Here is a 13,229-nt window from a genome sequence, read left to right as displayed (position 1 = left end):
CTCCTCCTTGTCCTCCTCCTCGGAGCCCCAAAGGGTAGCAGCAGATCAGACCTTCGGAGCCCGTGGAGACCACCTGCTCCTGCCACGGAAGCCAGAGAGGGAACGTGGCTGGCCTAGGGTCCCACGGTGCGCAGAGACCGAGGCGGGACCAAAACCCAAGCCGGGACCGAAACAATGGGCCTCCAGCCTTGGCCTCAGGACACACTTCTCAGGCAGCTCCTTCCACTTGAAACCTGCCGATGACACTCGCTGTCCTTAATCCTAGCCCCCCACAGACTTCCCATTAATGCTCACAACTGCTCGACTACACAAATACTACCATTGCCATTTCTCAGGCTTGCAGAGGTCAGTGACTTAGAACACAGCTTACCTGCGCTGGAGCCCAGCCCAGGACCCCCGGGTCCAATTCTAGAGCTTGTAACTCAACAGGCACTGGTCCACCCGCCTGCCTCTTCAGCACATGAACTCCTCTCGGAAAGCAGCAAAATCAAAACTTTAAAACCACATTCTGGGGCGCTTGGGTGGTTCACTTGTTAAGCATCTGCCTTCAGCTCAGGTCATGATTCCGGGGTCCTGGGATCGAGCCTCAAGTCGGGATCCCTGCTCAGCGGAGGCCCTGCTTCTCCCTCTCCCACCTGCCCTGCTTGTGTTCCCTCTCTCTCTGTGTCTCTCTCTGTCAAATAAATAAATAAAAATCTTTAAAAAAAAAAAAAAAAAAAAACCACTTTCTGATCCAGGCACGCGATGGATGGACATTCACAATAACCAATATTTACTGAGCACCTGCTATGCCCAGACAGTCAGAAAACAGAAGTATAAAAGACCTCTGACACCAGGCAGCTTTCTCTCTGAAGGGGAAAGGAACATGTCAATAAATAATTATAATTCAGTGTAATAGATGTTGTGAAAGGCAAAGGACAAGTCGCTGAGGGAACCCACAGGGGCCTGGAGGGATCTGGAAGGCCTCCCAGACGAACAGGCATTTGAATGGTGCCTGAGATGTGACTGAGTCTGCCACACAGATGATGGGGAAGGCAGTGCTCTGGGCGGAGGATACAGCAGGGCGATGGCTCAGTGATGCGACAGGGGCAATGCACCTGAGAGCCAGCAGGAATGTCAAGGAGACAGGGATACAGGGGGCTGTGGGAGAGAGCCTGGGAGCTTGGGGAGCCTGGACAGGTCAGAACAACTGGTTCCGGGAAGGACTGTGTCTGCCAGGCCGGGGGGTTTCCATTTAGCCCAAAGGCCGTGAAGAGTGCTGCAGGCTGCTGAGCAGACGAACAGTGCCTTCTGTGGGTTATTTCCAGGGCTCCCTGATGGCCACCTGGGGTCATGGCAGGTAGCCGGGGGCTGGAGGGTGGGGGGTGCAGGAGGACGGGAGGCAGGGGCACCCTTGCGGGAGGCAGCAGTCTGGAGGGTGGCAAAGAACAGAGCACAGGAAAACTGCCAGCGTTAGGGGCTCTGGCTGATCCCTGGGCGTGAGGTGGACCGGGAGACACTCATCTGTGCGGGGGAGAACGTGGTGTGATGGTGGGAGAAAACCTCGGCTTTGTGCTCGTGGAACTGCAAGGGCCACAGTCATTTGGGTCAAGATCTAGGCTAGAGCTGGATGTGGAATGGGAGGGTGGAGGTGTGGGTCAGGGGGCCAGAGAGAGTGAGCACACTGAGGGGAGGGTGCGGGGTGAGGCTTGAGGGCCCCCTCACCCACAGGCAGCCTGAGGAAGGGGCGCAGGAAGAAAATGGACAAAAAACAAGGAGAGGGCAGGCTGCGGTGTCCCATGCCTCCCAGCCAGAGCAAGACAAGAGCTGCTAGACCTCTGGGGCCTGAGCTGCAGGTCACTTGAGCTCTCAGCAAACATTAACCAGGGCCTCCCAGGAGCAGAGCATCTTGGAAGGGACTTTCCTGGAAGACTTCCTGACCAGCAAAGCCTCCACACCCACAGGGGCCCCGACCTGCTGCGTGAAAATAGGAATCACAAGAAAAAAAAATGAAGAGGTGGAGGAGAAGAAAAGAGAAACACTGACATACACTCCGACAAGGTCAGGGAAGCGTCTTCAGCCTTTTCAACACTTGTCTTTCTGGCTTCCTACTGGTCATCCTTTTCGTGGGGACAAGAGGCCCAGGTGGCCGCAGGACTGACCTTGTCTGGGGTTCAGAAGTCAGGTCAGCCAAGGACTCCGCTGTCTCCTTTGTTGCCAGCAGCCCCCTGGCAGCACCCCACCCCCCAGCAGAGCAGAGCAGCCAGGACTCAAGGTCACATCCTGGGGAAGGGTGGAGGAGGGGCTGGAGGAGATGCGCCGCAGCCCTCATCCCCAGCATCATGATGTCCCCCCTTGGAATTGTGCTTTCTCAGTCCCACTGGAGAACTGACCCCTGGACCTGCCCCCGAGTGGGCCAGCTCCTTCCAAATGCCCATGACACTTGGGGTATTGTTCAAACGACCTTCTGCCTTGTGGTATGGCTCTTTTGGTAAACAGAGTCACAACCCACATCATCACCACTGTTCACTGAGCACTCACCAAATGCCGGGCCCTGTACTGAACACTTGATATAATTTTCACACTTAACCTTGATATTAGTACCCCAGGCTCAGAGAGGTAAAGTCACTTGCCCAGGGGCACACAGCTCGCGAACACCAGCTGAAATCCAGATGCAGGTTTGTCCAACTCCGAAGCTAAAACCCTCAACCACTCCTTTGTGTAGCCTTACAGAATTTTTATCCAGGAGGAGACCCTAAGGATGATGTTCACCAGCCCTGTCACTTTTCAGAAGTGGAAACTGAAATCCAGAGAAGTCAAGGCGAGACTCTGACACCCAGTGCTCTGTGTCAGGCGTGTGCAAACACAGTGTCACCCGTAGACCAGGACTGCCATGGGGTGAGCCAGGAAAATGTTAGCCCCCCACTTCTTTATACTTATGGATACGCCCCCATTGCATGGCAGAGTATGCCTGGCACGGAGCAGGTGCTCCAGAAACATCCATTGGCTCAAAGGGCACCCCCTCTGCAGGTCCTGAGCTTCGTGGGTGCAGCTAGGGCTGTTGGAACCTCAGAGGCCACTAGGTGGAACCAGATGTTCAGTGATGGAAGTTAAGTGCATCCTGTCTCCCCTCCTTCCCACCCCACCCTGCCCAAGACCTGTCCTCAGACTCTCTGCAGCTGTCTGAGGGGGCAGTCTGGAGCTGTGACAGGGTGGGTTCCCAATAGCCCGGGGTGGGGGTTCCAGGGGGCGGGGGTGGGGGTTCACTATCCCCTACCTACCGTTTCACGCCACCTTGAGGGCCCCCAGCACAAGTCCGCCAGAGGTGCTCTTCTCCTATCCCTGCCAGCTTCTGCTTTGGGGAGTCCTCTCCCTGGGCCAGCTGCAAGTGCCTCCCGCTTTCAGCAAGCACACCAAGCAGAAGGCAGAGGCTTCCCTAGCCCTTGGGAATGTCTCTCTCCCGGATCTCAGGAATTCCCCCATTCCTCTCCCTGGGAATTTCCCCAGAGCTGGCAGAACAGCTAGTGAGGTGGGACAGGGTGGGAGAGAGCCTGGGACTGTCCCCTGGCACTGAGCAAGGTGAAGGTGTCTGGACCGTGGTGGCAGTGCCTTCTGGAATCATCGGAGCTAGCGTTTCGTGGAGCAGGCTCTGCGCATGCGCTCTCCGGCGGAGTGCACACTCTGAAACTAGCCTGTCCGGATGTAACTGCTCAATGGCTGTGCCCTGACTCGGGGTGTGTGTGTGTGTGTGTGTGAGAGAGAGAGAGAGAGAGAGAGAGAGAGAGAGAGAGAGAGAGGAAGAGAGAGAGACTTTGGTCAAGCACTGAACCTCTCTGTGCCTCAGTTTCTCCGTCTATATCTTGGGGGTAACAGCAGGCTTGCTGTGGAGGTGAAATGAGCTCAGGTAGGTAAATCACCAGCACAACATCTGGCACAAAGTAAGCAAAGCGCTCGCGGCCGTGACAGCTCACTGAATTCCCGCAGCAACCTTCTGAAGCAGGGGCTTTTATCCTCACTGTCACAGATTGGGAAACCGAAGCCCAGAGAGGCAGGAGAGGAATGCAGAGCCAGGTTTCCCCCTGCCAGGCTCTCAGCCTGAACAGGGACGGCAGCCGGCACCAGACGAGGATGGGGACGAGGGGAGGTGTACACACCTCTGACCGCATTGGATCCCCCCCAGGCCAGCTCTCCATACTCTGCGCTCCCAGGCCCAATAGGCACTGGAGTCCCGCTCTGGAGGACAGGCAAAGGGCCCCAAATGGGACAGCGTGTTTCTAAAAGTCAAGGCATCTGACATCTGGTTCCAACTCTGCTGCTAGCCTGCCTGTAACCTCAGTAATCACTCATTCATTTATTTAACACATACTTATTGAGCATCTACTATGTGCCTGACATCATCTTAAATACTCAGGAAACAGTGGACAATACAGGCATGACCGCTGCCCCCCTCATATTCCCATTCATGTGAAGGAAAGGAGGCAGCCACTGAAGAAACTAACCACCACAAAGCATGCCGACGAAGTGTGGGGACACGGACGGTAAAAGGATGGTGCCCTGGGGTCGGGGAACCTCTCTGTCCTCCCGATTTCTCCATAAAAGGTAAGGAGCATCATCTCGGCCCAGAGGTCTCCTGAGGATGCTGTTGCAATGAAATGTGGGCGTTTGTGAAGGCATTTGCCAAAGGAAAGACGACCACGGTACTGTATGGCAGGGGTTCACCAACATCTGGAAACTTAGTGGAAATGCATATTCTCAGGCCCCTCCCCGACCCGCTCCATCAGAAGCTCTGGAGGCAGGCGCAGGGACCCACGTTGCAGCAGACTCTGCGGAGGACTGCAATGCGTGCTGCACTTGAGAAGCCGTGTGTAAGGAATTCCAGTGGCGGTGGGTGGGAGTGTCTCTGCAGACCCCTCTGGGCTGTGCTGGTGGAGGGGGCAGAGGGAAGAAACTGGCCCTGGGAGCTCCCAGAACACCGACTCACAGAGCTCTGGTATCTTCCCGTCAGTTTCCTCAGTCCTTGGCATTGTGGATGCTTGATATATGTGTTTAAGGAAAAAAAAAAAAAAAAAGACAGAGAGAGAGAGAGAGAGAGAACAAATAAACGGTAAGTAGAGTCATAAAACGACTCACCAAATCTTACTTGTTTTGTGATACCCAAGTTCCCTCACTGGGGAGGAAACCCCTGGTTTTCTCAACAAAAGGAAGACTTACCACAGTCAAGGTAGTCAGTGGGAAGACGTCCACACCAGGGTGTCTCTCATGAGAGCTCTTGCCCAGGCGTGGCCACACCCCTAAACACCCCACCCCCGCCCAGAAAGCCATGTTCTAGACACATCTCCCCGTTCCCCAGCCCTCTGCAGTACAGCTGAACCAAGGCGGGAATGCTCAGACTTGGGGAAAGGTTCGGGTTGCCTCATTGATCTAAGCATAGCTCGTTACAAGGAATCTGGCAGTGTGGCCAACAAGGTGTCATTTTACCTTCCAGATCCCTGAGCACCTCCACTGTGGTTCCCAGCAAGCAGCCAGCACCAGGAGCTCAGTATAGGTACTACTCACCTCCAGGGGTGACCAGAGTCCTCTCTTGCCCACCTAGACTACCCTCTGGGTTAAGGTTCCCCCATCAGGATGCTTTAGAGATCACCCTGACTTTCAGGACCCAACTGCTGGGCTCCATCAGCACAAAATCCCAAATTTTTACCTACTGTAGGAAGGGAGTGGGTCATGCTGGACGTGTTTAACAAATGTTTATCGAAAGCCTACTATGTGCCAGACACATAATTAATGTTCAAAAGCATTTGTCACTGATGAGCAACAAGCCATTCTTTGAAACCCTTTCTGGACAGAGAGGTCACTACCATTTGAGGCAGCCCATTCCCATTTTAGATGCTATAATCATGTGGAAGTTGCTCCTTTATTAGAAATGTGACTCCAGGAAGACCCACCCATTGGTTCTGGATCTGTTCCCTGGAGGAGACAGAAAACACACACACACACACACACACACACACACACACACATCATCTAGTGTGAGATACTCAGCGGACCCAAAATCAATTCCATAAGGAGTAGGACTGGCCCCAGCGACGGGCAGAGGTGTGTGTAGGACACCAGCAGGACAAGAGCGAGGGCCAACAGCAGGTCTTCAATGAGTCAAAGAAGGCTTCCTAGAGAGAAGTCTTACAGGGGATTTCTTCTGGAGCAGAGTCTGGATGGAAGTGAGGGAGCTGGTTTGGCAGAAAGGAGGTGGGGCAAAATTTCCTGGCAGGGAGGTGGGGAGGAGGGTTTGATTCCAGGCAGATCCAGCCTGTTGGGTGAAGCAGAGTGTCACCCAGCCCGAGGAGCGAGCCTGGCCCCGGAGTCACAACAGCAGGCAGGTGAAGAGCTGGGCGGCATCGGGGTGAGGCTGAGGGCGTCTGGGGAACGCACGGAAGGCGGTCCTCTGTCCTCTCTCGTCTGGTCCTTTCCGGGTGCTCTCTAGCACGAGGCCACCTAAGTCCCTGACATACTGGGCTGTTCCCTAGGATACCTCTACTGGATTCTCGCCCCCAGGAGCAGGTTGGAGGGCTCTCTGGAGCTGGGACCTGGCTGGGATAAATCCGGGGGAGAGCCAAGCCCCAGGCTGTGACTCTCAGAGGTGTGGCTGCAGCCATGGGGATGTGGGGAAAGCCACTGAAGTTTCTGTTTAAGCGGTGACAGCCTGGGAGATGAAGCAAGTTCCAGACACAGTGTTGTTCCAGGGTCCTGCCCCCACACCACCCCCACGGCCTCCCTGAGCTCCCCGCCCCCACAGCCCCTTGCCCTCAGGTGCTGGCGCTGGCGGCCATCTCTCCTCCCCAGCCCTCACCGCACAGCCTTGGGGCAGCCGGGCCAGGACAAGCAGATTATTCATTGCCAGGTGCCCTGGCCATGTCCTTTCTGCTTTCTTGCCCTGATGTCCTGACTTGAGCTGCCAGTCGGGGCTCAGCACAAAAGAATGCAGTGTGGAGCCAAGGAGGAGGGGTTAACCCTTGCCTGGGCGGCATTCAGGGTGCAGATAGGGTCGGGCTTGCGGGAACAGACAGCTGAACTTCTACTTTGTCTTTCTTTTTCTTTTCTTGCTTTTTTTTTGTAAAGTAGGCTCCAAGCCCAATGCGGGGCTCAAACTCACCACCCCGAGATCACACGCTCTCCCAGCTGAGCCAGCCAGGCGCCCCTGAACTTCTCTGCTCTTGAGTCCTTGAGCCCAAGAGCGGCACCGTCTGGAGTTGGTGGAACGTCCTAGACACAGCACGAAGTTAGATTCACACAGACCACTCTTTCCGTAGTTCCTGCCTGTAGCCTTGGGCAAGTCACTTAACCTCCCTGACCCTCAGGGTTCCTGATGGTAAATGAGAACAGTAATACAAACTTCAGAGGGTGGTTCTGAACCTTAAATTATACAACTCAAGTGACATCCCTGACCAAAGCAAGTTTTTTATAAATATCAATTCATTGTCAATTTTCTTCCTGTCTCCATGTAGTCCTAGCCTGTCCATGACACCAGTCCGCATTCCTCTGGTGCCACAAGAAGCACAATGTTCTGCCCCAGGATTCTCCACATTGTGAGGCCTCTGGACCTGCTGTCCAACTGGCCTGGCCACGCAGCCCAACTCGGGTTGCTGATGGGACCCCATTCCATGTTGCCAAGATCCCGGGACTCTGAGGGACCCTGGAATGAGCTCGAGGGTCTTCTCTGCTTCTCCTAGGGGGAGAGGTTTCATCTGTGCCCACCTTGATCATTGCCCCAGACCGGGGTGGAGAAGGAGAAGACGCTCCAAAGGGAGGGGAGCTAGAAGACCCTGGCTGCAGCCCCCTGTAGGACCCATGGAGGAGACTCCCCCGTATGCAAAGGAGGCTAACGACAGACTCAGAGACCCCACCCGGGGTTGGGCTTCTCTAGCCCTGGAATCCCAGCCCAGCCCATTCCCCGGAATTAGCAGATCCAAGCCAGCTGTCCAAGGTCTCTAGTGAGACTTGACCCCATGGGTGGACAGAACGATTTCTGGCCTCAGGCAAAACTCCTCCCACTTCTGGCTCGCCTGGGCGGCAGAGGTCAGATCTTCCCCTTCTGAATCCTTTGGGATTCAGGAGTTTTCTTTCCTGTCTAAACCAGCCCCAAAGTCCTGCCGGTCTCCTTGCAGACTCGTTCGTGGTTTTGCCTGACTTTGAATCCTGTGACCATGGGAACCGGGAAGGGAAGGCCTTTGCTGAAGCTACCTGATGAGGGAATGGACGGCAGGGAGACAGGTGCCTGGGTGCCTGGTTAGCTGCTGCACCCCGGTGCCCAGCGGGGCTCCTGACATTAAGTCTGCACTTCATACGTACTCATCGTTTTTGTTTTTAGCAGGGCTGTGCAGTCCAGACCATGCAGAAAAGCTCACCACTTGCAGCAAAGACAGCCAGCCTCGGGAAGACTTAGTATGTGTGGATTTCTTCCGAACCCTCTTCCTAGGTTACCGTGTGGTAGGCTGTCCCCGTCTCCCTCTGTTGAGGTCCCTCTAGCCCACAACCCTGAGCTGTGGCTCCTACGAACTTACCACAACTCCGGCCATTTGTCCATCGGAAATGACAGGAAATCCCAGACTTCTCAACACTTGGGCAGGCTTCAGGGTAAGAAGGTTGGGAAGACAATACATTGCCCCTTTCCCGTGTCTCCCCCATATGTGGGCATGCCTGACTCACCACTGCCACTTCGGGAGTCCCCACTCAGGACATCCCCCAGATGGGCCCATGTGGCCAAAGTCTGACCTGGCTCCTAGGACTTTGGCAAGATGCCCTTGCCAACAATAAGGAGCACTGTGCCTTCCTTTGGGTAGAGAATTCCCCTGCTGGGACCCAGCCATCGCCTATAAACGTAGGCTTTGCTGGAAGAACTCTCAGTCCTTTTCAAAGTCAGTATTTCACAGTGGAACGTCAATGAATGAACCTAGTTGATATTTTTGTCTGTTTGCTTTTGTTTCTTGGGTGAGGAATGGTTCATAGAAAGCAGGCACCAGACGGTGGAGAGACATATGCAAGTCTGTTTTGCAATCCCCTGGACTTTTTCTCTTTTGCCGATTCTAGCCCAGGCGGATGGCACCGTGTATGTGTCTGAGGTCGATAGGATTGGTGTGCCTCCCCTTCCATGTTACAGTTACAGAGCTCTCCAAAGGCAACTATACACAGAGATTTACATTTCTTTCTGGAATGGTTGGGGCAGGGGTGTGGTCCAACAGATGGCGAGCAGGTTACAGGTGTGTCTGGCTGAAAAAGGTCTCTGGCTCAGCGCCTTCTGATTGGCTGTCCGTGAGTCACTGGAGCTGGGTCCCTGGGGCAGAGCTAATGGGCTGTCATGGAGTCAGGTTCATGCCCTGCCTTATCTTTAGAGCCTTCCCCGGCCAGCCCAGACGGACAATGTTCCCTGTATCGGCAATGACGCTTTCAGGCTGCTGACTGCGGGTCAGTGGGACATGTCCCCGTGGGTAGCTTTCCCAGCAGTCCGTGGTTTCACCTTGACCTTGCTACACCCCGACACTTCAAGCCTTCTGTGCCCAGTGGCACCCACCCTGGGAGTGATTCGAGGGGCCTGTTCGCTGGCCGGCTGTAGCCTGGCAGAGCCACAAAGGGGTTTCCTCAGATCTGAAAGCCTCACCTGAACTGACTAACAACATAAAATGTTTGTGGGTAAACATTCTAGAAGGTAATTCCAGATTCTGGGAAAGGCCTCCAGGGAGCCGGGCAGGGAAATGTGGCCATGGTAACTCAGCAATTTCTGAGGGTCTAATAAAGAGGAGGAGAGAGGTGGGAGAAAGGGCCCTCTACCCTGGCTTTTCAGACACGAGACACCCCCAGACACATAGGCCGTGGGAAGTGCATTGTCTCCCAGTCTCAGGCCACAGGTACACACAGCGCTTCTCCCTTTCCCTAGGCCCTCTGTGGGTGTGGCTTCATGCCCCCCCGCCCCCTCAGCCTGTGAGGGATGGGCCCACACGTCTATCCCCATGTTTGAAATGGGACAGAGCAAGGCCTTGACAGGGATACACAGGGCCTAAGTCACAGGATGGAGATCAGCAGCCAGCAGGAGCGGACACAGGGACATCCGCCCCCAGCAGCACTTCTCGAAGCTCTCTTCCTGCCTGGCCACGGCAGCAGCTGCCACCCTCAGTCCTCCCTTTGTGTCCAGGGACCACTCGGCATGGACTCTGGAGCTGGCTCACTGTTGTCTTGAATGAGGGCTGCGACTTCTGAGAAGCTCCGGGATTTCAACAAACAACCACGAGCTTCCCTATCCCTCCTCCTCCCTCTGCCTACCTGAGCAGAATACAAGTTTTGTGTCTGGGCAGTGGGGCAGGATTGTGCTGAGAGGCCTTGGCAGGCCCCTGGCCAGCTCCTCGTGGCTGCCAAGCTGTTCAGTAGTCCCCTGGACACCCAGCCCCTGCCCACCCAGACTGGCACAGATGCCGTCCGGGACGCCTGGGCAGAATGCCAGAGGGAATTTTCCACCTGCCTGGCTTTGTTGTCCACTCTGTGGTCTGGAGCCTGGGCCTGGGGTGGGGCAGGCCTCCTCAGGTACATGGAGGAGAGCCCCTAGGTTGTCTTGGGTGACCTCACCCAAGACTAACCAACTCTTGGCTTATTCCACGGCCGCTGACAAGGTCTCTCCTTTCCTCTATAGAGAGATGTGGGAGCTTAAGTTGTCACTTGGCTGTGAAGCCCACATGGGTGCCCAACAGAGCACCAGGGTTAGAAGGAGTCTTGGCTCACCCAAGGCTCACCCTGCCTTGTAGAGATGGGGCCATGAGGCACCTAGAGATTAATGGGTATGCCCCAGGTTACACAAGGAGGTGGTGGCCAAGCCAGGACTCAAATCCGGGTTTCCAGACTCACATTCCAGTGTCTTTGACCACACCTTCTAGTCATCCCCCAGAGCTTTCTTCTCCTCTTCTCGCTCCTGATCTCACATTAACTTGGGGTACCCATCTCCCAGCCCTGCTTTCCTTCCCCTTCTCCTCCTCCTCCTTCTTCTTTTTAAGATTTTCAATTTATTTATTCGGGAGAGAGAGAGGACAAGTGGGTGGAGGGGCAGAGGGAGAGGAATGAGCTCACGCCCCACTGAGCACAGAGCCTGAGTTGGGACCCCGAGATCATGACCCAAGCCGAAGTCAGATGCTTAACCCACTAAGCCACCAAGGAGCCCCTTGTCCTCTTTTTGGCGCAGGGTTTGTAGGGCCCGCCTCCCCTCCACACCTCCTCAATGTGAGAAGCAGCTCTGGGAGGCTCACCACCTTCAGGGTGCTCTCCCCAGCCCCGCCCCTGCCCAAGCTGAGCACTCCCTTGCGGGGGGCTTTGGGGTCAAGGGTGGGGCCAGAGTTGCCCTAGGAGTAGCTGCTGAATGACAAATACTGAAACCACCGGTGACCAGGGAAGTCTGGAAGACTCCGGGGGAAGAGATTAGAGGCAGATAGCTGAGGACTCAGCAGCTGGTGGGGAGTGGAGGGGGGGGGGTGCCTGAAACCTAGAGCCTCTGGGAGTGGCAGAGCATGTGATGGGGGCAGGGAGGGGCTTTCTAGGCCACTCAAATCTCTCCACTGGCTTGGGAGCCCCAAGATGCCATCCTGGCCTTGGGGCACCTGTGGGGGTATGGAGTTAGACAGAGCCCCTGGTGTCTCCAGGTCCCATCTCCCTCCCACCGTGAAATGACCCAGGTGCACCTGCTCCTGGGAGTAAACAGCAAATGCAAGGCCCACGGCAGGGGCGGGGCGAGGCTGAAACTGGGTGCCAGGAGCCAGATGACTCACTTTCTCACTCTGAGGCCACCAGGGATGAGACGGGGAGTGGAGGATGGGGTAAGGACAGATGGGGCCACAACACAGGCTGACGCAGGTTCCACAAGCCCCTCCTCTGGGACTTCTGAAAGTGTCCTCCGAAATCTCTTTTCTGACATCTTTATTTTGTTGAGTTAGGGGACTGAGCCCTAGAGAAGCTCCAGGGAGGACAGGTGACTTATCTAGAAACACACGGCATATCGCTGGTCTTGGGACTTCTGAGCTGTGGGTTTGAATCCCAGAGCCAGAAACTGAGCTCCCAGCAGGCTTGCCCTGCCCAGAATCAGACCCCACAGGCTACCGGGAAGGAGTCGGGAGAGAGATTTGTAACTGTAACCATTGCTAAAGAAGCAGACAGTCCCAAAGCTACCCTGGGCACAGGGGAGACGTGGGTGCGCGTGCGTGGGGCCCTGCCCCATCCCTGCCCCTGCCATTAGCGGTCAGCAGGGTGTCACCAATCCCCAGAAGCCCTGCCCAATGGCGTGACGTCATGGGGCTGGACCTGCTCTGCTGGAAAGAACGGTTCCACCCTGATGAGGGGGGTGTGGAAGGATCCAGGTCTGGCTTTGTGTTGGAGGCCAGAGCCAGCTCTTCCTACCCCCTACGCCACAGGAGGCAGCAAACCCACCAAGGGAGGGGGACCGAAACTCCCCAAATGTTCTTCCTGCTGCCCACCTCCCTCCTCCTGAAACCCAGGACCCTCTGGGTGCTGCACCCAGGCTGACTGAGTCAGTCTTCTGGGGCCAAGCTATGAATAACAAAGTCCGGCCTCTCCTGAGTACGTGTGCTACTGCGGTTAGGAGGGGGGGCATTTAGCGACATGAGAGGAGCAGGTCATGCTGGCAAATCTCACTTGTCAGGTCCGGTCCGCGGAGACCGAGGCAGGTTTCTGGCCTTACTGAGCCTCCTCTGTGACGCCGAGATGAGAACGTCTACCTCGCAGAACTGTTGTGGACAATTGAAGGAGTGACCCAAGTATAAAAATCCGGGGCAAGTTCTGGCATATCACAATAGGGGGTTGATTTCTGGAAGCTAAAAATAGTAGAGAAGAGGACTCTAATTTGCCCCGAGTTTTTAACAGAGACGAATAGTGTGGACTCTTTGTCTTTCCTGTATGCCACATTTTTCTGAAAGTCATTGAGGAGGTGCCTGTGGCCACCGTGGCTAATGGAGTTAACGTGGGGCCCCTCCTCCAGAAGCAGAGCTCCAGGATCTCACTGAGAGGAAGGCCAGAGAACAGCAGGAGCATTCTGGCTACTGCACACATCCGTGCATCCTTTCCTCTCTGTGCCTACGGGGGACCTGTGTTTTCTGACTACAACTCTTCACTGTTCACTCTCAACCTCTTCGTTACCAGTTCATTTCTACTCCTCCCTCAAACCCCCAGAGAGGCTGACACAGAGCAACAACACCCCCTCGGGGGGGGGG

This window comes from Mustela erminea, chromosome 17 (assembly GCF_009829155.1).
Source record: "Mustela erminea isolate mMusErm1 chromosome 17, mMusErm1.Pri, whole genome shotgun sequence".
NCBI classification, from domain to species: domain Eukaryota; kingdom Metazoa; phylum Chordata; class Mammalia; order Carnivora; family Mustelidae; genus Mustela; species Mustela erminea.
Note: the sequence above shows the minus strand (reverse complement) of the source record.